Genomic DNA, 24,188 nt, shown 5'->3' on the forward strand with positions numbered 1-24,188 from the left:
TTATTTATTTATTTATTTATTTTTGAGATGGAGTCTCGTTCTGTTGCCCAGGATGAAGTGCAGTGGCACGATCTTGGCTCACTGTAACCTCTGCCTCCCAGGTTCAAGCAATTCTGCCTCAGCCTCCCTAGTAGCTGGGATTACAGGTGTGCACCACGGCACACAGTGAAATTTTGTATTTTTAGTAGAGATGGGGTTTTGCCATTTGGCCAGGCTGATTTCAAACTCCTGACCTCAGATGATCCACCTGCCTTGGCCTCTCAAAGTGTTGGGATTACAGGCATGAGCCACTGTGCCCAGCCGATGCACTCATTTCTGTAAAAAAAAAAAAAAAAGAAAAATCTTTATAAAATCTTTTTTTTTTTTTTTTTGAGACGGAGTTTCACTCTTGTTGCCCAGGCTGGAGTGCAATGGGGCGATCTCGGCTCACCGCAACTTCTGCCCCCTGGGTTCAAGTGATTCTCCTGCCTCAGCCTCCCAAGTAGCTGGGATTACAGTCATGCACCACCACGCCCGGCTCATTTTGTATTTTTTTAGTGGAGACAGGGTTTCTCCATGTCAGTCAGGCTAGTCCCGAACTCCCGACCTCAGGTGATCCGCCTGCCTCGGCTTCCCAAAGTGCTGGGATTACAGGCGTGAGCCACCGTGCCCAGCCAATAAAATCTTTATACAGATATAGGCTCATGTACATCTGAAAGAATACTCAAGGAACTGGTAACAGTGGAAGAAGAAATGGGTGGCTGGAAGTAGGAGAAGAAGGGAAACATTTTTACCATACATACACCCTTTTATGACTTTTAGATTTTGCAGTATGTGCATGCATTTTCTATTCACAAAAATGAAATTTTTTTAAAAAGGGGGCAGTACTTAGCACAATGCCTAGCAGTGGTGGCGGTGGTGGTGATAGCCTTTCTGCAGCTCTGGGCAGATGATTCACTGCAGAAATGCAGCCCAGAGATATCTAGAGGCTGGCCATAGCCTCCAGACTGTCCTCCTAGCCTCTTGGTCTCCCTTCTTCATTCTATACGATCCATGTTTCCCCACTGGAGAATCTTTGCATTTCAGAGATGTAAAGGGGCTTCAGATTTTCTAGTGCAACTGTTTTAATGATGAAGAAACTAAGCCCCCAAAAGATGCCATAACCAGTCCAAGGTTATCAAGAGGGTTCAATCTAGGGCCTCTTTTACACCATCCTAAGTTTTCTAAAATTATGCTGTCATTCCATCACTGCTCTGCCCGTGACTCCTCAACCTGGCTATTAAGACTAGCTGTGGTCTACGCCAAGCACAGTGGCTTATGCCTGTAATCCCAACACTCTGAGGCCGAGGTGAGGTCAGATCACTTGAGGTCAGGAGTTTGAGACCAGCCTGACTAACATAGTAAAACCCTGTCTCTACTAAAAATACAAAAATTAGCTGCGTGTGGTAGTGCACATCTATAATCCCAGCTACTCGGGAGGCTGGGGCACGAAAATTGCTTGAACCTGGGAGGCAGAGGTTGCAGTGAGCTCAGATGGTGCCACTGCACTCCAGCCTGGGAGACAGAGCGAGACTCTGTCTCGCTCTGTCTCAAAAAAAACAAAACAAAAAACTAGCTGTGGTTTAACTCCCAACCAAATTTCCAGCCTTATTTGCCACCCTTTTCTTCTATGTGAATCCTCTACCTTAGCCAGATAGTTCTCTTTATTGACTCCAAATGCTCCTGCTTTCCAAATGCCATACTCTCTGCCTGAAATGCCTTTCTCTTTCCTGTCCATTTATTGTGGAGATTCTACCTAAACATGGAAGCTAAGCTTAAATCATACTTCCTCCAGGAAGTCTTCCCTGATTACTTCAGCTCACAGAGCTGTCTCCCCCTGAACTAATTTAAAAAGTTCTTGTGGCTGGGGGCAGTGGCTTACACCTGTAATCCCAGCACTTTGGGATGTCAAGGCAGGCGGATCACTTGAGGTCAGAAGTTTGACACCAGCCTGGCCAACATGGCAAAACGCCGTCTCTACTTAAAAAAATACAAAAATTAACTGAGTATGGTGGTGCATGCCTGTAGTCCCAGCTACTCGGGAGGCTGAGGCAGGAGAATTGCTTGAACCTGGGAGGCAGAGGTTGCGGTGAGCTGAGATAGGGCCACTGCACTCCAGCCTGGGTGACAGAGTGAGACTCCATCTCAAAAAAAAAAAAAAGTTATTGTAAAAAACTCCTGCTCCTTAAGAGGGACATAGGATGTTTGTCTGCTCCTTGGGTAATGGGAAATTAACTTGGATAGAGCCCATTCCTCATTCTCTATTTCTGCAGCTATAAAATTGGGCCAATGACCTTAGCCCTCCTTATTGTCTCAGGAAAGCCCTGGGTGAGGATGCCACTGAGCCCGCCTGGAGCCAGGAGCTGGTCTGCAGAAACTGCTGGGCCTGTTTCTACTCTGATGTTTACTTGGCCTGGAGGCCCAGTGTGATGAAACCCGGCCCTGTTGCCGAGCACCTTGGGAGGCCTCCCTCCAGGGTCCCTCTGTGCTCAGACAGTGGCCCTTTGTGGAGTGGAAGAGCAGACTGAAAGCGGAGCTGCTGGAAACCGTTTCCTCCCCCCTGCCTCGAGCAACCTCCTCCCGCAGCCACGGACCATCCTGTGCCTGGGTGGCCTCTGCTTTAAGTCTGCAGCTGGCGGGGTAAGATAGGGTCTCTAGGCAGCCTGCTAGGCTGGAAGGGTGAGGAGGGGTCCTGGCAGGATGGCCAGCTGAAACACAGCATCCCCTAACTCAATACAGATCACTTATAATAGGGCTTTCCAAAGAGGAGACTGGCCCCTTACAGGCAAGATTGACATTTCACCATCCCCTGCCACCACCCAATAAGCCCCTAAGATTTAGGCTAGAAGTGATGTGGTTTGTCCCTTCTGTCCCTACTTCACTGGCCCCTATACTCACTAGGGGGGGACTGGGAATCCTTAGATGTAATCCCAAACCTGGTGGAGTAGGAGTTCAGTAAGTGGGGAAGAACTACGAACAAGAGGAAAGAAGGTTTAAGAGTGTGGTATAGTCTGGGCATGGTGGCTCATGCTTGTAATCCCAGCAGTTTGGGAGGCTGAGGCAAGCGGATCACTTGAGGTCATAGGTTTGAGACCAGCCTGGCCAACATGGTGAAATCCCATCTCTACTAAAAATACAAAAATTAGCCGGGTATGGTGGCGGGCGCCTGTAATTCCAGCTCCTCAGGAGGCTGAGGCAGGAGAATCGCTTGAACCTGGAAGGCAGAGGTTGCAGTGAGCCAAGATGGCGCCATTTCACTCCAGCCTGGGCGACAAGAGTGAGACTCCATCTCAAAAAAAGTGTGGTATAGGTGAAAGGACACTTACTGGTCTGCGGGGCAGGAAGCCTGGGATTCCATTTCTGCTGAGCTACTGACTTGCTGGGTGACATTAGCTAGTTGTTTCCCTTTTCTATGCCTCAGTTTCCCAGCTGCGAAACCGTGGAGGTGGAGTAAATAAATGTTAAGGGTTTTTGCAGTTCTAATTTTTCCCAATTCTTTGATCAGAAGGAGGAAAGGAAAGCTGGGGGTGGGTTGGAGGTAAATAACTGGCAGGATGCCTTCCGTGGATTCACCTGTAGTCTCCAGGCAGCTTCTTCTCTGACACCAAGATTTCTTCCCATTCCGTTTCTCCCCCTCTTCTTTCCACCCCACTCTGAGGGCTTCTTGTGATGAGATCTAAAAGCTGTCTTACTTAAAACTGTCTTATCCTGTCTTTTGCCCACAAAGGGAGGAGACTGTGCATAATCATGGAGGGCACTGGCAAGTCTGGTGGAGAGGGAGGAGGTCAGGAAATAAACGAGAGAGGAAAATTAAGAGGTAAGGATGTGATGGAGGGAAGTATGGAAAGAAAGCTCAGGGAGAGTGAAAAGGAAGGAAAAGGGGAGGGAGAGGAGGTAAAAGTGAAGGAAAGAGGTTGAGTGCAGTGGTTATTCCTGTAATCCCAGTACTTTGGGAGGCCGAGGCAGGTGGATGACTCGAGGCCAGGAGTTCAAGACCAGCCAGGGCAACATGACAAAACCCCATCTCTACAAAAATACAAAAATTAGCGGGACATGGTGGTGCATGCCTGTAGTCCCAGCTACTCGGGAGGCTGAGATGGGAGGATCACTTGAGCCCAGGAGGTTGAGGCTGCAGTGAGCCCTTATGGCGCCATTGCACTCTAGCCTGGGTGACAAAGTGAGATCCTGTGTCAAAAAAAAAAAAAAAGGAAGGAAGAAAGAAAGAGAGTGGAATGAAATGGAGAATAAGGAAGGTACAAATGGGAGAGAAAAACAGGAAAAGAAACCGTGGGAGAAGACCAGAGCCTGGGCAAACAAACATGCAAGTGGAGACATAGTGTTTTCTAGGGCAACAAACACTTTAGTTTGGCTAGAGCTAAGAGTGTGGTAGGTAGACAAAATTAGAATCAGATTGTAGAAGGTCTTGGATGCCAGGTTAATGATTTTGAACTTTATATTTCTTATTTTCCTTTGTTCAAATCCCCTGTGATAAATTGTTTTATTTTGTTTAGAGTCGGTACCAGGCAGATTTCTGGGTGAGGCCCAGAGGAGCATTTTGATTCATCCATCCATTCAACAAGGGACTATGTTTTATCCAACTTGTATCCTTAGAGTATAACACAACATCTGCACATAAGACAGAAAGTAAGTGCTTGTTAAAATTGAGCATTTTGGCCGGGTGTGATGGCTCACATGTGTAATCCCAGCACTTTGGGAGGCCGAGGTAGGCGGATCACCTGAGGTCAGGAGTTCAAGACCAGCCTGGCCAACATGGCGAAACCATGTCTCTACTAAAACTACAAAAATTAGCTGGGCATGGTGGCATGCTCCAGTAATCCTAGCTACTAGAGAGGCTGAGGCAGGAGACGTGCTAGAATCCAGGAGGTGGAGATGCAGTGAGCCAACATTGTACCACTGTACTCCAGCCTGGACAAGAGAGTGAGACTACGTCTCAAAAAAAAAAAAAAAAAAAAAAAATTGAGCATTTGGAGAAAGCAGTAGTTGAGACAGTCTCACAGAGAATATAAGAATAATCATATTAAAAGGTAAAAAGTGCTAGGTGCCCAGAGAGAGGCCCAGAAAAGGGAGATCAGAGGAGAGTGAGACAGCCTTCCCTGCTACCTTTAGCAGAAAAGTCCCAAAGAAGATTATAATGGGACAATCTTGGCTACTTGAATTAATCCTTGTGGCCTGAAAGATACATTCTGTTGGAGGATATAGGGTTCTGTCTATCTTCTGAGTGAAGGGCAAAGAGTTCTCCGAAGAAAAGGGAGGGATTATTACTGGAAGAAGGGAAATTAGAACTGGCATATCTGCCAGGTCTGCTGTAGTGGAACAAGGTGAGGCACGTATAGGGAACAGTGAGAAGGATTAGGAGCTCTTCAAGAGTGGTAACAGTTAAAAATAGAGCTACAGGCCAGGTGCAGTGGCTCACGCCTATAATCCCAGCACTTTGGGAGGCTGAGGTGGGAGGATTGCTTGAGCCCAGGAGTTTGAGACCAGCCTGGGCAGCATAGTGAAAACCCATCTCTACACAAAATAAAAAATTAGCCAGGCGTGGCTGGGCGTGGTGACTCACTCCTGTAATCCCAGCACTTTGGGAGGCCAAGGTGGGTGGATTACCTGAGGTCGGGAGTTTGAAACCAGCCTGATTAACATGGTGAAACCCTGTCTCTACTAAAAACAAAAAATTAGCCAGGCGTGCTGGCATATGCCTGTAATCCCAGCTACTTGGGAGGCTGAGGCAGGAGAATTGCTTGAACCCGGGAGGCGGAGTTTGCAGTGAGCTGAAACTGCGCCATTGCACTCCAGCCTGGGCAACAAGGCTAAACTCTGTCTCAAAAAAATAAATAAATAAATAAAGAGAGAGAGAGAGAGAGAGGTGCACCATGGAGGGCCTCAAATACCAAGCTGTGGAGTTTGAACTTGTCTCTTGAACTGAGAGTGCACTTGTTGAAGTTGTGCTTTGGGAGTACTAATCAGGCCACCAAGGTATGAAATGGACTGGAGGCGAGAAGACCAGGACTGATGGGAAATTGTTCTGGCATGTCCTCTGCTAAAGCCTAAGCATGAGATCCTTCACCCACATCAATGTGTTTTCCATTGTAATTTGGTTTGGTTTTTTTGTTGTTGTTCTTCTTCCCATTCTAGGTCAGTGGACTCGAAACGATGAAAGGTCACACCTCTGTCAAGGGGTGCTGTCCTTTCCTGGCCAAGTCTCTTTTATTCTCTTAGGGCTGCAACCTCTTCACCTGGGAAATGAATGGTCCTGTGATTTACAAGGGCAGGTAAGCACCTGCAAAGGGCTTTGAAGATTGATGGGCAGAGTTTCCAGCTCAATTTCTGGGGAGTGGCAGTATCAGCAGCACCCCATCCCTGGCTCTGACATAACGATGGGAGAAGCAGCTCCAAGGCATCCTGCTTTTTTTTTTTTTTTTTGAGACAGAGTCTCGTTCTGTTGCCCAGGCTGGAGTGCAGTGGCACGATCTTAGCTCACTGCGACCTCCGTCTCCCGGGTTCAAGCGATTCTCCTGCCTCAGCCTCCTGAGTAGCTGGGATTACAGGTGCGTGCCACCATACCCGGCTAATTTTTGTATTTTTAGTAGAGATGGGGTTTCACTATGTTGGTCAGGCTGATCTCGAACTCCTGACCTCATGATCCTCCCACCTCAGCCTCCCAAAGTGCTGGGATTACAGGCGTGAGCCCCTGCGCCCAGCCAGCATCCTGCTTTTGAGCAGGAGGTGGCCCAGGCCGTAGCCCAGAGTCAACTCTCTCCTCATCCCAAATATCTCCACGAAGGAAGACTCTGTAGCATAGCCTAAGATGGAGCATAAGACTTTGAAGTCAGACATCCCAGGCCTTGGTCCTCAGTTGTGCTTCTTCCTAGCTCTGGTATTTTGAATAAGTTATGTAAGTTACCTGAGCCTATTTCCTTGTATATAAAATGGGGGTTGCAATACTAATTTCCTGGACTCGTGAGAGTAGAGTAAGCTAAAGCTAAAAAAGCACTTGGCACAGTGCCACACAAGCCACAGGCACTCGGCAAGTGTGAATTCCTATTCATTTTTTAAGAAACAGAGTCATGTACTGTTAGATGTAGAGAGGTGTTAGATATTCCTGGTCCAATCCTCTCATTCTACAGTGGTAAAAAACTCCCAGGAAGGTTTCCTCTTAACCAATCTAATTCTCTTCTGTCACAACATCTGCTGATTCTGTCCTCAACTGGAAGCAGAGAACTGAGCTCCTCCTTCTATGCTTAGCTACATAAATCCTATGTGAGTTCTATACCTGTTCAAAAAAGGGTATTTTGGTTCCTCCATTTTTTTCCCCAAGAACATTTGCCTATCATTTGCTCTTTGCTCTGCTAAAGGTGAAGACAATTAGTGTACCATACTCAAAGTGATCACGAATATGTGGGAAGATCATGAGCAACACAGTACAGGTGAATCCTAAGTAAATCCAGCAATCTTGGAATATCTGAAGGAATGTGCTCCCAATTATTCTTAGATAAGCTAAGAAATAAATACAACTATTAGTTATCGTGTTTGTGTTTTTGTTTTTACTCTGCTTAAATTTTTAACATTTTTATTTATTTCTATAATTATAGAAATGAGGGGGTCTCACTATGCTGCCCAGGCAGGTCTCTAACTCCTGGGATCAAATGATCCTCTTGCCTTGACCTCCCAAAGTGCTGGGATTACAGGTGTGAGCCACTGTGCCCAGCTTCTGCTTAATTTTTATTTCCCAGTTGGCAGGGGCTCCCTAATTCTTTAGCTTTACTTTTTTATTGGATAAAATATACATAGCATAAAATTTATCATTTTAACTATTTTTTTGACAGATAAACAGTTTCTTTATTCCTCCTCCTCCTCCTCTTCTTCATCTTCCTCTTCCACCTTTTCCTGGGCAACTTTAGCAGGACCCTTTGCACCATCAAACTTTCCTTTTGCCTTATAGTCAGAAACATCCTTCTCATACTTCAGCTTTGCCACCTTAGTGATGTAAGGCAGCTTTTCACTGTCATTTAAGCTATTCCACATTTCACCCAGCTTTTTTTTTTTTCTTTTGCCACGTCTCCAATAGAGATGCCAGGGTTTGTGGATTTGATCTCGGGGCAGAATTCTGAACAGAACAGGAAGAATCCAGACAGTAGCCTTTTGGGGCATTAGGATCCTTCTTCTTCTTGCCTTCTTTAGCTGGTCCACAATCCTTCATTTCCCGATCATAGTGCACTTTATCCGCCTTTGCCATTTCATCGAATTTAGACTTCTCTTTCCCAGACATGGTCTTCTACCTCTCGGGGCACTTCTTGGAATATTCTGCAAAATTGACAAGGACCTCTGGGTTTTTCTTCTTATGTTCTTCTCTGCACATCTGCACAAAGAAGGCATAAGCAGACATCTTTCCCTTTGGTTTCTTGGTGTCACCTTTAGCCACCCTGACTGAATTTCTTCTTCCTTCCCGGCTGCCTAGCAGGAGGGAAGGCGGAGGTGAGTGAAGGGCGCGGGGAGGAGAGGGAAGGCCCTGGGAGGCGAGGGAAGGCCCTGGGAGGCGAGGCAGCGGGAGGCGGCGGCGCGGCCCGAACGTTCTGCAGGCGCTGCGGTGGCAGCCCCATTTTAACTTTTTTTTTATTTTTTATTTTTGAGAGGGAGTCTCGCTCTGTTGCCCAGGCTGGAGTGCAGTAGCGCGATCTCGGCTCACTGCAAGCTCCGCCTCCCGGGCTCACGCCATTCTCCTGCCTCAGCCTCCCGAGTAGCTGGGATTACAGGCGCGTGCCACCACGCCCAGCTAATTTTTATATTTTTAGTACAGAAGGGGTTTCACCATGTTGGCCAGGCTGGTCTCGAACTCCCGATCTCAGATAATCTGCCAGCCTTGGCCTCCCAAAGTGCTGGGATTACAGGCTTGAGCCACCACACCTGGCCCGTTTTAACTATTTTTAAGTATACAATTTAGTGATATTAAGTTCATTCACAAAGTAGTGTAATCATCACCACTTCCTATTTCCAGAACTTTTTCATCATCCCAAACAGACACTCTGTACCCATTAAACAACATTCCCCATTTTCCCCTTCCCTTAGCCTCTGGTAACCTCTATTTATTTCAATTTCTGTCTCTACGAATTTACCTATTCTAGATACTTCATATGAGTGGAATCATACAACATTTGTGTTTATTTTTGTTTGTTTGTTTGAGACAGAGTACAGTGTTGGGATCATAGCTCACTGCAGCCTCAACCTCCCAGGCACAAGTGATCCTCCCACCTCAGCCTCCTGGGTAGCTAGGACTACAGGCGCACACCACCACACCTGGCTAATATTTTAAAATTTTTTGTAGAGACGGTGAAACAGGAACCCTCGAAGTGTGTGCAAGGGGGGTGTGGCTCGCTTCTTCAGTGCCCTGCTGCTCAAACCTCTAGGGGAGCATACAGATGGGCAGGCTGTGGGGTTCCGACCCCACAGCAGTGTCTAGGAGTAAATGCTTACAGCTGAAGCCCCAATGGGCGTGTGTTATAGGGTGCTCTTTTAGGTTGCCGTCTATAGGCGGCTTGTGTTAACCAGCTCAATTAAACCCCCTTCCTTACCACAAGGACAGAGGGATTTCTGTATCCTGGGATTTCTTGCCTTGGTGTACCTGGAAGAACTGGATCACATGTGGGCTTGGAGAATGAGTGCAAGGTTTTATTGAGTAGAATTAGCTCTCAGCAGATGGGGGAGTTGGAGAGCCAGAAGGGAAATGGTTTTCCCCTGGAAATGTTCTCATCATGTTCACCAACATGGTGAAACCCTGTCTCTACTAAAAATATTTTAAAAATTAGCTGGGCGTGGTGGTGTGCGCCTGTAATCCCAGCTACTCAGGAGGCTGAGGCAGGAGAATCACTTGAACCGGGGAGGCAGAGGTTGTAATGAGCAGAAATCGAGCCACTGCACTCCAGCCTGAGTGACAAAGCAACACTCTGTTTCAAAAAAAAAATATTAGTAAGGATGTGGAGAAAGTGAATCTTCATATATTGCTGGGGGACTGTCAAATACTATTGCTGCTTTGAAGTTCTTCAAAAAGTAAAACAGAGTTACCACATGACCCAGCAATTCCACTGCTAGGCATATATCCAAGAGAAATGAAAATGTATGTTCATAGGCCAGGCACAGTGGCTCATGCCTGTAATCCCAGCACTTTGGGAAGCCAAGGTGGGCAGATCACTTGAGGTCAGAGGTTTGAGACCAGCCTGGCCAACAAGGTGAAACCCCATCTGTACTAAAAATACAAAAATTAGCTGGGTGTGTTTTCAGGCACCTGTAAGCCCAGCTACTCGGGAGGCTGAGGCAGGAGAATCATTTGAACCAGGGAGGTGGAGGTTGCAGTGAGCAGAGATCACGCCACTGCACTTCAGCCTGGGCAAGAGTGAGACACTGTCTCAAAACAAACAAACAAAAAAACCAAAAAACCAAACAAAACAAAAATGGAGGCTGGGCGTGGTAGCTCATGCCTGTAATCCTAGCACTTTGAGAGGCCGAAGTAGTCGGATCACCTGAGGTCAGGAGTTTGAGACCAGCCTGACCAACATGGAGAAACCCCATCTCTACTAAAAATACAAAATTAGCTGGGCATGGTGGCACATGCATGTAATCCCAGCTACTCGGGAGGCTGAGGCAGGAGAATTGCTTAAACCTGGGAGGTGGAGGTTGCAGTGAGCTGAGATGGCACCATTGCACTCCAGCCTGGGCAACAAGAGCAAAACTCCATCTCAAAAAAAAAAAAAAAAAAGGGAGGTGGGGGGCGCTGGCTGTGGTGGCTCACGCCTGTATTCCCAGCACTTTGAGAGACCGAGGTGGGTGGATCACCTGAGGTCAAGAGTTTGAGACCAGCCTGGCCACCATGGTGAAACCCCATCTCTACTAAAAATACAAAAAAAATTAGCTAGGAGTGGTGGCGCATGCCTCCCAGCTACTTGGGAGGCTGAGGCAGAAGAATCACTTGAACTTGGGAGGCAGAGTTTGCAGTGAGCCGAGATTGCACCACTGCACTCCAGCCTGGGCGACAGAATGAGACTTCATCTCAAAAAAAAAAAAAAAAGAAAAAAGAAAAAAAAGAAAGAAAATGTACGTTCACACAAAACTTGTACCCAATGTTTATCGTGTTATTATTTCTTATAGCCGGCAGGTACAAACAACCCAAATGTCCATCCACTGATGAATAGCTAAACAAAATGTGGTATATCCATACAGTGGACTATTATTCAGCCATAAAAAGGAATAACACTGATTCATGCTACAACATGGATGAACCTTGAAAACCTTATGCTAAATGAAGGAAACCAATCACAAAATAACATATATTGTATGATCCATTTATATGAATAAATCAAGACAGAAAGTAGATTAGCGGTTGCCAAGGGATAGTAGGAAGTGGGGAATGGGGAATAACGGTTAATAGTGTGACTGCCCAGTGGGCTCACCTTGCTTGCTACCAAGACAAAGCCGATTTATCAAGACAGAGAAATTGCAATAGAGAAAGACTAATTCATGCAGAGCCGGTTGTGCGGGAGACCAGAGTTTTATAATTACTCAAATCAGTCTCCCCAAGCATTTAGGGAGCAGAATTTTTAAGGACGACTTGGTGGGTTGGGGGGAAGCCAGTGAGCCAGGAGTGCTGATTGGTCAGGGATGAAATCACACGGAGTCGAAGCTGTCTTGAGCTGAGTCACTTCCTGGATGGGGGTCACGAGATCAGATGAGCCAGTTTATCAATCTGGGTGGTGCCAGCTGATCCATCAAGTGCAGGTCTGCAAAATATCTCAAGCATTGATCTCAGAAGCAGTTTAGGGAGGGTCAGAATCTTGTAGCCTCCAGCTGCATGACTCCTAAACCTTAATTTCTAATCTTATGGCTAATATTAGTCCTAGGAAGGCAATCTAGTCTCCAGGCAAGAAAGAGGTCTGCTTTTGGAAAGAGCTGTTATTGTCTTTGTTTTAAACTATAAACTACGTCCAGGCACGGTGGCTCACGCCTATAATCCCAGCACTTTGGGAGGCTGAGGCAGGTGGATCACTTGAGGTCAGGAGTTTGAGACCAGCCTGGCCAACATGGTGAAACCCTGTCTCTACCAAAAATGCAAAAATTAACCGGGTGTGGTGGTGGGCACCTGTAATCCCAGCTATTCAGGAGGCTGAGGCAGAAGAATCGCTTGAACCCAGGAGGTGGAGGTTGCAGTGAGCCGAAGTCATGCCATTGAACCCCAGCCTGGGCGACAGAGTGAGACTCCGTATCAAAACAAAAACAAAAAAACCCCTATAAACTATAAACTAAGTTTCTCCCAAAGTTAGTTCAGTCTATGCCTAGGAATGAACAAGGACAGCTTGGAGGTTAGAAGCAAGTGGAGTCGATTAAGTTAGATCTCTTTCACTGTCTCAGTCATAATTTTGCAAAGGCGGTTTCAATAGGCATGGGATTTCTTTTTGGGGGTGATGAAATGTTCTGGAATTAGAGAGTGGTGATGGTTTCACAACTTTGTGGATATACTAAAAACCAACTAAATTGCACACTTTAAAATGATTAATTTTATATGTTAATTATATCTCAAGAAAAAGTACAGTATATGATAGTAGGCACCCATGTACATACTACCTAATTCCAGAAAAAAACTGTTACAAATACAATTGCAATTTCCTATGTACTGTTCTTCCATCCCATTCCCCTCCCTCTCTACCCAGAAGTGGCCACTACCCTGAAGTTGGTGTTTATCATGGCAATTGTCTTCATTTATTTGGGCTGCTATCACGAAATACTTTAGACTGAGTATCTTATAAGCAACATAAACTTATTTTTCACAGTTCTGGAGGTTGGGAAGGCCAAGATCAGTGGGGTGGTGGTTTCTGGTGAGGGCCTACTTTCTCACAGACTTCACCTTTTACGATGTCCTCACATGGTGGAAGGGGCCAGCTAGCTCTCTTAGTTCTCTTTTATAAGGACAGTAATCCCATTCATGAGGGTACCCAATCATCTCCTAAAGGCCTCATCTTCTAACACTGTCACATTTGGGATTACGTTTCAATGTATGACTCTTGGGGACACACAAACATTCAGAGCATAGCAGTAATACATGTCTTTATAACTTCTAACAAACATATGAGTATCCCTAAACAATATATAGCATTGCTTTGTGTGTTTTTAAGCTTAATATAAATCACATAAGTTGCATCCTCTGCAATATTCTTTTTTCCTACTAACATTATGTTTTTGAGAATTAGCCATATTCTTTTTTTTTTGAGACAGAGTCTGGCTCTGTCGCCCAGGCTAGAGTGCAGGTTGTGATCTCAGCTCACTGCAAACTCTGCCTCCCGGGATCAAGTGATTCTCCTGCCTCAGCCTCCAGAGCAGCTGCGATTACAGGTGCCCACCACCACACCCAGCTAATTTTTGTATTTTTTGTAGAGACAGAGTTTCACCATGTTGTTCAGGCTGGTCTCCAGCTCCCGACCTCAAGTGGTCTGCCTGCCTTGGCCTCCCAAAGTGCTGGGATTACAGGTGTGAGCCACCGCGCCCGGTGAATTATCCATATTCCTACAACTCACTGCTGTGTAGTATTTCATTATATGATTACACTATAATTTATTTTGTATATTTAGCTATTGGTGGACATTTAGATTGTTTCTAATTTTTTAATATTTCAAACAATGCTTCAGAGAACATCCAACAGGTTTCCTTTTGTGCATGTTCATTTCCCTGGGTTTTATATTCAGGAGTAGGATTGCCGAGTCAAAGGCCTGCACATCTTCTACTTCGTTAGCTATTGCCACAAGTCCATTACTAGTCAGGTGGAGCGTTTTCATATGTTTATTGGCCATTTGTATTTCTTCAGTGGCTTTATGTTCACATCCTTTGTCCATTTACCTAATATAAATTTGTTAGGAATTCTTTACATATTTTTGAATTCTCATCCTTTGCCAGCCAAAACATTGCGAAGATTTTCTCCCATTTAGTAGTTTGTCTTTTTCCCTTTATGACATCTTTTGGTGCACAGACTTTCTACATTTAATCTGGTTGACCATATCAAGTTTTTTCATTTTTGATTTGTGTGATGATTAATTTTATGTGTCAATTTGACTGGGTCATGGCACGCCCAGATATTTGGTTAAACATTATTCTGGGTGTGTCTGTGAGGGTGTTTGTAGATGAGATTAACTTTTGAATCCGTAGATTGAGTAAAGCAGATTGCCCTTCCCAAGTGAGTGGGCCTCATTCAATCCATTGAAGGCCTGAATAGAACAAAAAGGTGGAGTAAGAGAATTCTTTCTCCCTGTCTCACTGTGCTCATGCTGGTACTTTGGTCGTCTCCTGCCTTTGGACTTTTTTTTTGAGACAGGTTCTTGCTGTCACCCACGTTGGAGTGCAACCTCCGCCTCCTGGGTTAAAGCAATTCTCTTGCCTCAGCCTCCCGAGTTGCTGGGATTACAGACTCCCGCCACCACACGCAGCTAATTTTTTTGTATTTTTAGTAGAGATGGGATTTCACTATGTTGGCCAGGCTGGTCTCGAACTCCTGACCTCAAGTGATCTGCCTGCCTTGGCCTCTCAAAGTGCTAGGATTATAGACATGAACCACTGCACCCGGCCTGCCTTTGGACTTTTATCTGGACCATTGGCTCCCTTGGTTCTCAGGCCTTTGGACTCAGACTAGAACTAAACCATTGGCTCTCCTGTGTCTCCAGCTTGCTGACTACAAATCTTAGGGCTTAGCTTCTATAACCATATGACCTAATTTTTTATAATACTCTCTCTCTATTCTGTTGGTTCTGTCAGAGGCATTTGAACCAGAGCAACTCCATCTTGAGTAGGTGCTAGGTAAAATAAGGCTAAGACCTGCTGGGCGGCATTCCTAGCTGATTAGGCATTCTAAGTTACAGGATGAGATAGGAGGGCACAAGACACAGGTCGTAAAGACCTTGCTGATAAAACAGGTTGCAGTAAAGAAGCCGGCTAAAACCCACCAAAACCAAGATAGCGACAAGAGTGACCTCTGGTCGTCCTCACTGCTACACTCGCACCAGCACCATGACAGTTTACAAATGTCATGGCAATGTCAGGAAGTTATCCTATATGGTCTAAAAGGGGAGGCATGAATAAACCACCCCTTGTTTAACATATAATCAAGAAATAACCATAAAAATGGGCAACAAGCAGCCCTGGGGGTTGCTCTGTCTAAGGAGTCGCTATTATTTATTCCTCTACTTTCTTAATAAACTTGCTTTTGCTGGGCGTGGTGGTTTATGCCTGTAATCCCAACCCTTTGGGAGGCCAAGGTGGGTGACCTGAGGTCAGGAGTTCAAGACCAGCCTGGCCAACATGGTGAAATCCTGTCTCTACTAAAAATTCAAAAATTAGCCAGGCATGGTGGTGGGTGCCTATAATCCCAGCTACTTGGGAGGCTGAGGCAGGAGAATTGCTTGAGCCTGGGAGGCCGAGGTTGCAGTGAGCTGAGATCTCACCACTGCACTCCAGCCTGGGTGACAGAGTCTCCATTCTCCCCATTCCCCCCGCCAAAAACAAACAAACAAAAACACAACTTGCTTTCACTTTACCCTATGGACTTGCCCTGAATCCTTTCTTGTGCAACATCCAAGAACCCTCTCTTGGGGTCTGGATCCAGACCCCTTTCCAGTAACACTTCTGTTTTTCTGGAGAACTCAGAGTAATACAATTTGTGACATTTTGCGTCTTGTTAAGGAACTATTTCCCTACCCTGAGGTCCTGAAGATGATTTTCTTTAGTTTCTAAAGATTGTAAAGTTTTGCTTTTCAAATTCAGATCTTTAAACTAACTGGGGGTTATTTTCATGTATGCTACAAGGTAGGAAGCCATTTTATTTTTTTTCCAAATGATTAACCAGTTGTTCAGTGTTATTTTAAAACAATCCATCTGTATTAGTTTCCCAGGGCTGTCATAACAAATTACTACAAGCTGGGTGGCTTAAAACAACAGAAATTTATTTTCTCACAGTTCAGAAGGCCAGAAGTCTGAAATTAAGGTGTCAGCAGCACTGGTTCCTTCTGAAGATTCTGAGGGAGAAAACCTCCCATGCCTCTCTCTTAGCCTCTGGTGGTTGCCAGCAATCCTTGGCATTCCTTGGCTTGTGGACACATCACTAATCTTTCTCTCCATCTTCACATCGTTTTATTTTCTGTTTCCCTGTGTCTTTTCCTCTTCTTATAAGGACACCAGTCATTGGATTTAGGGCCCACCCTAAATCTAGGATGAGTTATTCTTAAAATCTTGAACTAATTACATCTGGAAAGACCCCATTTCCAAATAAGTTAATATTCTGAGGTTCTGAGGGGACATGAATTTTGGGGGGTACACTATTCAGCCCACTATATAGCATCATCTTTTGCTACTCTTTTGCAAATTCTATTTCTGTTGCTTATCAAGTATCCATTTATGTGTGGGCAGAATGGTCATTTTATAATCTAAATCTCTGATGAAGTGGTTAGACATTTTGCATGAGATAATCTTATTTAATCCTCACAACAGTGCCGTGAGGTAGGTGCTACTAAAATCACCTACTGTTGAGGGGTGTACCAGTCAGCATTTGCTAAGTATGATGTGATAACAAACAACCCCAAACTCTCAGTGACTTACAAAAAGCCAATCGCTTTCTTCATCACATTACACATCACAGCTGTAGATTGACTACAGCTTTGCTCTGTGTCTTTTTATTCCAGGGTCCAGGCTGAAGGCGCAGGCCCTATCCAAGACACAACATTTCCAGTGGCAGAGATAAAAAAGTAGGATTTCAGACTGAAACATGCAATGGCACTCCAAGTTTCTGTTTCGAACTGGCATGTATCTCTCTAGCTCACATTTCATTGGCCAAAGGAAGTCATGTGGTTAAGCTTGACAATGGGCTGGGGAAGTGCACTCCTTCCTCTGGAAGGTACACAAGTCACATGGCAACTGGCTACGATGGATAATTCTCTTACTGGCCAAGGGAAGGGCAAATAATGGAGAAAAATAATACATCAACCACAGGGGTTGAGTAACTTTCCCAAGATCAAACCACTGGGAAGGGACAGAGGCAGGATTCAAACTCAGACAGTCTGTCTCCAAAGCCATAGTGAACTCCATGGCTCCCTACTGCCTGTTAGATGGAATCCAAATATATTTAAGCTTTAGGGCATTCCTGCAGCCTGGAGGGCCTTTCTACCTAATTTGTGTGCTGAATTCACTCTTTAAGACTCCACTCCAATCTCAACTCCTTGGACTCACTCTTATTTGTCATGTGTTCCCTCTGCTCTAAGGCCCTTGCACAGTGTTCCCAAATGTTTGCAGTATTTTGGGATGAAAGGAGTGAGGGGCACAAGCTGCAACTGGACTGTGCTCCTGAGGATGAGAACACTTTGCCTACTTTTCCGCCCCTCTAAACTAAGCTTAGCATCTTGTGCTTGGGTGACTCTGACAGGTCAGCCCTGCATGACTCACTCTGTAAGCCTTCAGCGCCATCACCACAAGGTCCTGGGTTAGGGTGTGTGAGTTGGTGGGTGGGGAGGGGAGGTGGAAATTAACTTTCACCTTTCAGGAACCTTTCCCTTCCCCAGGAGAAAGACAAGTGTAAGTCCTTCCCTTAAGTAGTCTGGGCAAGTCTCTACTCATCACTCCTAGGAGGACTGGGGAGGCCCTGGAAGGTGCAGAGGAGGAAGCTCTGAGAAGTAGAAAGAGCACCAAACTGCACCATAGAAGACTTCACTAATTTGTCCAAGTGACAGAATTTACCTTCTCTGAGCTTCAGTTTCCCCAGCTATAAAGTGGCAACAACACTGATCTTGCCCTCCTCCCTAAGCTGCTACAAAAAGACATAGTAAAAATCTTTAGGGTGCCGGGCGGGGTGGCTCACGCCTGTAATCCCAGCACTTTGGGAGGCTGAGGCAGGAAGATCACCTGAGGTTAAGAGTTCGAGACCAGCCTGGCTAACATGGTGAAACCCCATCTCTACTAAAAATACAAAAATTAGCCAGGCATGGTGGCAGGCACCTGTAATGCTGGCTACTTGGGAGGCTGAGACATGAGAATCGCTTGAACCCGGGAGATGGAGGTTGCAGTGGGCAAAGATAGTGCTACTGCACTCCAGCCAGGGTGATGGAGCAAGACTCCATCTCAAAAAAAAAAAAAAAAAAAATCTTTAAGAATGCAGCCTTGAAATCACACAGACTTGTACTGGAATCCTTCTCATAAGCTATGTGACTGAGAAAGTTATAGATCCTCATAAGCCATTACAGCTACCTCCCAGGGTGAGAAAATTATGTAAGTAAATTTCCTAACATATACTAAGTACTCAATAATGTTGGCTATTCCTATATGAGATGATGATACTTATTATTATTTAGGGAAAGTCCCAGATGAGGACCCATCTATGAACATTGAAAGGAGGGGGTACAGAGGCTAACTTTTCTTAGAATTGGTTGCTTCTTTTAGCCAAGTATAAGGTGTGGCTCAAAGGAATGAGGAAGCAGTTAATGAGGTGACAGGGCACTGAATACTGTTTGTTTTCACAGATCTTGGGGGACGGATAGAGTGGTTAGCTGACCTTCCCAAAAGATCAGAGATCCTGGTCTCTTGTCCACCCACAGATGCAGGCCACTTGACTCTATCCTGTCCCCTCCTACCAGTCCAGTCACCACGTTCTGGTGAGGCTGCCTTTGAAATAATAATAACAATGGTACTTGTACTAATGATATTATTACTTTGAAGTGTACGAAGGCTTTCTAATACATTATCCCAGTTATCCTTCATTATCTCTCTCCCATTCACAGAATCCAGAGTTAGAAAGGATATTGCAGATCATTCTGCATTTTACAGATGGGATCTCTGAAATTTGAATAAAGGAAGGGATCTACTCAAGGGCTGGGATTTACCTGAGACTACACAATAATTTAATGGCAGGGGCAGGACTAGAACCTGCAGCTCCTGACTACCAGCCTAGTGCCAGTGCCTCTTTCAAGTCACACTTGCATTGGCTTTCCATTCCCATGGCCTCCCAATCTATTCTTTTTTTTTTTTGTTTTTTGTTTTGTTTTGTTTTGAGATGAGTTTCGCTCTGTCGCCCAGGCTGGAGTGCAGTGGCGTGATCTCGGCTCACTGCAAGCTCCGCCTCCCGGGTTCAAGCAATTCTCTGCCTCAGCCTCCCGAGTGGCTGGGATTACAGGCACCCACCACCATGCCTGGCTAATATTTTTGTATTTTTAGTAGAGACAGGGTTTCACCATCTTGGCCAGGCTGGTCTTGAACTCCTGACCTTGTGATCCACCCGCCTTGGCCTCCCAAAGTGCTGGGATTACAGGTGTGAGTCACCGCGCCCGGCCCCAGTCTATTCTTTTATCTCCTGGACCACTACAGTGGTTTCCTACTGGTCCTGCCTGCCTCTGATCCCTCCCCACCTATTTCTTCTACACATACAGTCACATAATTGTCTGGAAGCACAGCTTTGATCTTGTCTTTCCCTTCCTAATAGAACTTGCCCATTTTTTCAACTTGAGAGGTCACCAGGCGCCTAGTTCAATTTCCCAATGAAGACTTAATCTTTCCTTGAATACATATATTGACAAGGAGTTCATCACTCCCAAGGTGGTCCGTTCCATTCTTGGGTAGCTCCAACTGTTAGGGAGTTCTTTATAGTGAGCTGAAATTGTCTTCCTGGATATCCCCCCACTGGAGGTGATGGAATTCTCTCTTTTTTTTTTTTTTTTTGAGACCGAGTCTCATTCTGTTGCCCAGGCTAGAGTGCAGTGGTACAATCTCAGCTCACTGCAACCTCTGCCTCCCAGGTTCAGCAATTCTTATGTCTCAGCCTCCCGAGTAGCTGGGACTTACAGGCATGAGCCACCAAGCCTGGCTAATTTTTTTGTATTTTTAGTAGAGACAGGGTTTCACCATGTTGGCCAGGCTGGTCTCAAACTCCTGGCCTCAGGTGATCTGCCCGCCTCGGCCTCCCAAAGTGCTGGGATTACAGGTGTGAGCCATCACACTTGGCCCCTTTTTTTTTTTTTTTTTTTTTTTTTTTTGTAGACAGAGTTTCACTCTTATTGCCCAGGCTGGAGCGCAGTGGTGTGATCTTGGCTCACTGCAACCTCCACCTCCCAGGTTCAAGACATTCAGCCTCCCAAATGGTTGGGATTACAGGCATGTGCCACCACACCCGGCTAATTTTGTATTTTAGTAGAGATGGGGTTTCACCATGTTGGCGAGGCTGGTCTCGAACTCATGACCTCAGGTGATCCACCTGCTCGGCCACCCTGTTGGGATTACAGGGTGAGCCACAGCACCTGGCCAATGGAATTCTTTCATATCCATTCTGGCAGCAAATCTGTAGTCATTGTTTCATATGAACCAGGTCCTGGGTGGACTAGGTGCTGAGGAGAACAGCATATAAATTTGATATGGATCCTTCCCTCAGAGAGGGTGGCCTAGGAGTTTGCTAACGCAGAATTTTTTGTTTTGTTTATTAGACCTAAACGAAAGGAAACAAAGCAAATGCTCCTTCTGTATGATAGCCCTTCAGAGGTGTGGAGATAGTCACCACGTCTACCCTGTGCTTTCCCTTCTCCAAGCTATTTAAATCATGCATCATACAGCATGGCGTCCAGGTCCTCTATGTTCCAGTCTCCTGCAGACATGCTCCAGTCCCCCTGAGAATATGGGGCTCAAAAATGAGCTCGGTGGTCCAGCTGTGTTCCATCTAGGGCAGAGCTGGCCCAACTCTCTTTTTTTTTTTTTTTTTTTTGAGACGGGGTCTCACTCCTGTTGGCCCATGCTGGAGTGCAGTGGTGTGATTTCGGCTCACTGCAACCTCTGCCTCCCGGATTCAAGGGATTCTCCTGCCTCAGCCTCCTGAGTAGCTGGGATTACAGGAGTGCGCCACCACGCCTCGCTAATTTTGTATTTTTTTTTTTTTTTGAGGCAGAGTCTCACCCTGTTGCCCAGGCTGGAATGCAATGGCGCGATCTCGGCTCACTGCAACCTCCACCTCCTGGGTTCAAGCAATTCTCCTGCCTCAGCCTCCTGAGTAGCTGGGATTACAGACACGTGCCACCACACCTGGCTAATTTTTTTTTTTTTGTATCTTTAGTAGAGACAGGGATTCACCATGTTGGCCAGACTGGTCTTGAACTCCTGACCTCGTGATCCACCTGCCTCGGCCTCCCAAAGTGCTGGGATTACAGGCGTGAGCCACTGTGCCCGGTCAATTTTGTATTTTTAGTAGAGACAGGGTTTCACCACGTTGGCCATGCTGATCTCAAACTCCTGACCTCAGGTGATCTGCCCGCCTGCGTCGGCCTCCCAAAGTGCTTGGATTACAGGCATGAGACACTGCGCCTGGCCTCAACTCTGGTTTCCGTTGATACAATATTCATATTCACTTTCTCCTCCTTCCTTTCTTCCCTTTCTCCTTTCTCCTTCTCTTTGTTCCCTCCTCCCTCCCTCCCTCCCTTCTTTACTCCTCTCCCTTCCTTATTTTCTTTTTGGCAGCACGTTGCATTGTTGAGCTTGAGGTCAACTAAAACCTTTAAATCACTTTCACTGTAATTACTGTTGATTGAGATTCTACACTGTATTTGGGGCACTTGCTCATTTGGAAGGGCACTGTCCAATATGGCAGCCATTGTGGCCATTCAAATTTAAAGTACTTAAAATTAAATACAATTATTATTTTGCATTTCCTCAGTTGGACTAGCCACACTTCAAGTGCTCAATAGCCACAGAGGGCTAGTAGCCACCGTATCAGACAGCAAAGATTCAGGACATTTCCATCATCATGGAAAGTTCTATGGGACTGCTCTGGTTTGGACCTAAGAGCAGGAGTTTATACTTACTCTGAGGCATGTCATCTTGAGATCTTGAGAGTTCCAGCTCAGCCTCCAAAGCTGCTGAGAGCTTCAAGAAACTGATTCTGGTTTCCGGAGTCTTCATTTTCCCTCCCAACCTCATGACAACAGTAGATTTGATCAGTGTTTCATACCTTCCTCTACTTCATCTAAAACCAACTGATAAGAATACCCAGCAGAACAGAGAGGCTTGCAACCGAGCTCTCTATGTGACACCCTGCTCTCCAGCCCCATGCGGCAGTTGTGCAGTCATTTAACAAATTAGGCCTATATCCTAGGTGCTGTGCTGGGTACCAGGTACCTACAAGGAAGACAGAAGATATCAATTAAAAAAAAAAAAAAAAGAGTCCTGCTGAGTTGGGTTCAAATGTCTTTGCCTCCCATTCAAGGCTGCTTCTTCTGTCTGTTTTGTGGTTGTTAAAAGTGGAAGCTTGGGGCTGGGCATGGTGGCATACACCTGTAATCCCAGCGCTTTGGGAAGCCAAGGCAGGCGGATCACTTGAGTCCAAGAGTTTGAGACCAGCCTGGCCAACATGGTCAAACCCTGTCTGTACTAAAAATACAAAAATTAACTGGATGTGGTGGCATACGCCTGTAATCCCAGCTACTCAGGAGGCTGAGGCAGGAGAATCACTTGAACCCAGGAGGTGAAGGTTGCAGTGAGCCAAGATCATACCACTGCACTACAGCCTGGGTGACAGAGTGAAAGTCTCTCTCAAAAAGAAAAAAAAAAAAAATTGAAGCTTGGGAGTCAGCTTCCCAAGTTTGGATCCTGGCTCTGCCACTTTAGAAGCTATGTGATGTCTTTGTGTTTCTGTTTCAGCATGCATAACGTGGGAATAAGAATAACCTCTAATGTTATTGTGAGAATTAAATGAATTAATGCAAATAAAGCTCTTATAACAATAAATACAGGAAGTGTTCCTAACCGGTGAGTTATTATCAGTTCTTATTGTTAATCATAATCTTCCTTCCTGGACAAGCCATGTTCAGTCCTGCTTTGGGGCCTCAGTTCCCTTAGTTTTGCCCTCCCTTAGTTTGTGTAAGTCCTTGGAGGCCCAAGCCCTGCCTCTCCTTCCTGCTTTCTTATGTTCTCAGCTGCTCACTTTGCACCTGCTCTTAGTATCCTATACCTGAGGCATGGACCACAGTGAAGAACTAGAATTGTTGGGCTTCATCTTGGCTCTGTGCTGCCTGGAGGGGAGACCTAGGATAGGCTCCTGATCTGCAAAATGGGGATAATCCCAGCTGCCACTTAAGTGAGACAAGTAGGTGAAAGCTACTTAGTAGGCCTTTGCATATGTCCTGACTTCCAGTAAAACCCTGGCAAGTGAGTGACATTTGCATCTTCCCTCTGTTTCTTCCTTTAGCATCTAACAAAGGAGGCCCAGGCTCATTATTCCGGGCACTTCTGGAGGGCCTGGCCCTGCTCCAGGAGCCCTAGGGCAGGAATTCCTTTCTTTATCTATAGAAGGCAGACACTTCATCCCTGCCCCATCTTCTTCCAGATGCTATCTTGGGCTCGCTGAACACGGGTTAGTTCCTCCTCTCTCCTAGCCTCAGTGTGTACTCCAAGAAGGACCTAAAGGAGCGCCTATACGGGCCGTGGTGGTTATAACCCTAATTTAGAAAAGCCCATTACTTTGGGGGTGTTTGGGCTTGTGGAGGGTGGGCGTCGGGATCCCAGAGCCAGGGACTCAGCCCTTGGAGAGCCCCCAGAGAGTCCAGAGGTTGCCACCTGCGAGGGGCTGGAACGCGCTGGGCGATCCTCCGCGAGCCCTGGCCGCGGGAACAATGGGAGCGCGGCGTGGAGAAGGGTGGGAGTGGGCCAAGTCCCGGCTGGAGGTAGACGAGGTCGGCGAGCTGGGCGCGGGGCCGTGGGGTTACCCCGGGGCACCGGGCACAGAGTCGAGAAGTCTAAGCCAGGGAAAACCGAGGTCGGCGCTGGCGGGAACCCGGGAGGACGTGGGGGCCCCGGGTGGGGTCTGCTCCTCTTCTTCGCCGGGCCTCTGAGCCCCCCGCAGCTCAGGTTGACGCCGGGCCCACGTGGGGAAGCCGGCGGCGGGTCCCCAGCGCCGGGAGGGTTCGCGGGGCTCAGCCCCTTCCTCTGCTCCCCTCCCCGGGACCGGCGCGCGGCCCCAGCTCTGGCGGCTCCGGCGCTCCCCTGGTGTTGGCTGCTCGCCGCCGCTGCTTGCTCGTTCGCCCGCCCGCTGCTGCTTGGGGGGCCGGGATCGCCGCCGCCTCCTCCGGGGGAGCCGGCCGGGGCGGGGCGGAGCGGCGAGAGGGGGTGTGGGGGGC

The 24,188-nt window shown here is 46.6% G+C and overlaps 1 long non-coding RNA gene across 4 annotated transcripts; it reads left to right on the forward strand.

The window, feature by feature from the left end:
• Positions 1-381: 381 nt before the first annotated feature.
• Positions 382-7,571, forward strand: LOC129052220 (uncharacterized). 4 transcript variants are annotated; one of them, XR_008517145.2, is made up of 6 exons: positions 382-2,658; positions 3,746-3,835; positions 4,530-4,662; positions 6,169-6,305; positions 7,251-7,293; positions 7,389-7,571. It is a non-coding gene; the product is annotated as an uncharacterized LOC129052220 (long non-coding RNA). The 4 variants fall into 4 exon arrangements; XR_008517141.2 differs by having other exon boundaries at positions 6,253-6,305; positions 7,161-7,293; XR_008517143.2 differs by having other exon boundaries at positions 6,253-6,305.
• The last annotated feature ends 16,617 nt before the right edge of the window (positions 7,572-24,188 follow it).

The sequence above is a fragment of the Pongo abelii genome, chromosome 21 (genome assembly GCF_028885655.2).
Source record: "Pongo abelii isolate AG06213 chromosome 21, NHGRI_mPonAbe1-v2.0_pri, whole genome shotgun sequence".
In the NCBI taxonomy this organism is placed as follows: domain Eukaryota; kingdom Metazoa; phylum Chordata; class Mammalia; order Primates; family Hominidae; genus Pongo; species Pongo abelii.